A 2750-nucleotide genomic window follows, 5' to 3' on the forward strand; every position below is an offset into this window, starting at 1 on the left:
TGGGGTAGATCAGCAACCGGGCGGAAGTTCCGCACCGTCGGCGGGTAATAAGACTGATGCGAGTGTTGGTGGTGGGTCTGAAGCTAGTAATCTACAGATTGTTCCATATAAAGATTACACGAGAGCCAAGCCAATAGATGTTATTCCGGCTAAAATGCTTTTGTTTGTAGAATTGGATGGAGTTGTGTACAGTATGGTGAATGCAGATGAGATCGAAGAAGGTGAATTTGTTGATCACTCATTAACAAAAGAAGAAATTGCCTTGCTTCTGGATCTAAATGAGGAAGAGGTAGATGTGTTGGATAAGAGTATGGATGTAGAAATGGAAGAGAGTGATAATACAGGTATTCCTCACGGGAATGTGCCTGACTTTGAAGAAGTAGAAGTTGAAGATGTTACTGCTGAGGAGTACCCTGAGTTTTACACCGACAACAACACTGACTCAGGTATTCTGTTTTTCACTACTGAGCACTTTGATGCAGCAGAACGTTGTTTACAAGAAGAAAAAGAGAAGTGGAATAAAGCTGCAAGGACCAGTCACTTATCAACAACAGAGAAAAAGCGCAAACAAGCTTTGGATGGTATGTTCGAGCATAACGTAAAGAAGATGAACAAGATGATCGAGACCTTTTATTATCATGAACAAGAGGAAGTCAAATTAGCAAGGGCTCGAGCATCGGCATATCAAATAAAGAAGTACACGCCAGCTAAAGATGTGAGAGGTGATTTGGTGGCATGGTAGTATGATTCAGACCTTAAGGTATATATCGTGAAGTGGGAGTATGTATTTATTATTTCAAACGCCCAGATGGGATGTGAGAACCCTAGCCAATCGACCGTTTGTGAATCGTGGGGACAATAAGTGGGCTAGTTGGTTTTATAAATAGTTATTGCGTGAAACCCGTTTTGGTTTCAAGTTCTTCAAGCCTCAGGTGCCTACTCATAAGTACATCGATGAGATTGATACTCGCACAAGCTGGAGAAAATTAATTTTATAGGTAAAGCCGCCAAAGACTATGAAGAGGGTTCCTATGAAGATATTTCCTCAGAGTCTGTTCACCTCATTTAATTATTGGTACTACGACAATCATACAGGTGAAGGGTTATTGTATATGGTCACGGTTCTAACACGAAGACAATATGTGTGATTGATCCAATGTGGCTGGTTAACTTATCTAAGTCTGACAACGATGCGCTATTTACTAGTCAGATCAGATTTGCTAACGTAAGAGACTATGAGCTTGCAATGTAGTTTCAGAAGGTGGTTAGAGTCTGTTACGCATACAAGATTCACAGTTGTGTTGACTGGAAGACGAAGATATTCCAGAACTAAGAGATAAAGAGCTCAAGACGAGGGGGAGTTTGTTGATACATGTTTTGTGCGTCTCGATCTTTATCAGGGTTATTAATGTAATAGTTTAATGTATAGGGGTTATAATGTAAATATGCCTAAATGTAAGGCACATTCGTTACCCTGTAACGAATGTGTCACATTCGTCTAATGTACGTCCCATTCGTTAACCTAGATTAACAAATGGAACATAATGAATGTTGGCCATTCGCTATCTTTAATGTAATAACGAATAAGGTTGTTTATTCGTTAAATAAGTTTAACGAATGATGATGTCATCTCCCTATATATACCCCTGTAATCTATTCTAATTATAACAGTTCTGATATTTACAATTTCTCTCTCGTTACTCTGCCTAATTGTTCACTCAACATACACACTACACACATATAACGTATGCAAGCCTAATCGTATTAGAATCAACTTGTGTATCGTTGTTATCAAGATCTAGATTCGTATAGGTTCTTTCATTAACCTTGCCAGAATATTTTTATGCAGCTATTATTTTGAACATCAGAGGTTTTTCTTCCGATCTTCGTCAACCATAGCTCATTGCAATCGATTTTTAGCTGAACATACGACGTCTTCGAGGCCGGATTATCAGCCTGGCGATCGTGTTGCCATTGACTGGGATATGAAGGAGTTTCAGGCCATCGTCAATGCTTATGGTATTGCCCCAGAATGGGAGCCGGAATTTCCAGCTCAAGGTGCGACGGCGAATCGTCCTCCGTTGGAAAAGATGGCGGTGTACGCCAAGTTCTTCAGTTCTGGAAATCTCCGATTTCCCATTACTCGGTTTCTGGGTAAACTAATAACTGGGAGTATGGTTCACATATCTCAACTTCATGCGTTGGCAATGATGCACATTCGCCATTTTGAGTTCTGTTGTCGGGCGCAAGGCATCGTTCCCACAATTGATAAGTTTGCCGTGTTCTACCATTTGCATAATAGGGGCGGATGGTATACTTGTTTGCCTACTAACCGCAAGGCCATTTCTCTGGACCCATCTCCCCTGGATCCGAACTAGGCCAGGAAATTATTTTGGATTCGGGAAGATGTGATCCCTCTGTCCATGTACTGGCGGTCGGCGAATCAGCCGTTGCTCGCCCTCCCATACGTTGAGCGCCCGGAAAGGCATGGGTGGTACTAGCAGTTAACCCATACCGCTACCCCGATGCGTCCTATCCCTGAATCCGCCCTTGTGAGGGCTGGGATGAGCCGCTTGTGGCCTTACCCGGACGATGTGCCGTACTTCCGGAAGCCCAAAGGATGTAAGTGGCTAAAATTTTGTTGTAAGGTTTAGCCCAATATCTCACATTTTGTGTTGCGCAGCTGAAGGTCTTTTGTTGTCTGTTCTGTCGATGGATGTGCCTGGAACTATGTAACTGGCTCCACGAGA

Source organism: Bidens hawaiensis, unplaced genomic scaffold (assembly GCF_021521415.1).
Source record: "Bidens hawaiensis isolate Kalapana, Puna unplaced genomic scaffold, B.hawaiensis_p1.1 tig00003182_1, whole genome shotgun sequence".
In the NCBI taxonomy this organism is placed as follows: domain Eukaryota; kingdom Viridiplantae; phylum Streptophyta; class Magnoliopsida; order Asterales; family Asteraceae; genus Bidens; species Bidens hawaiensis.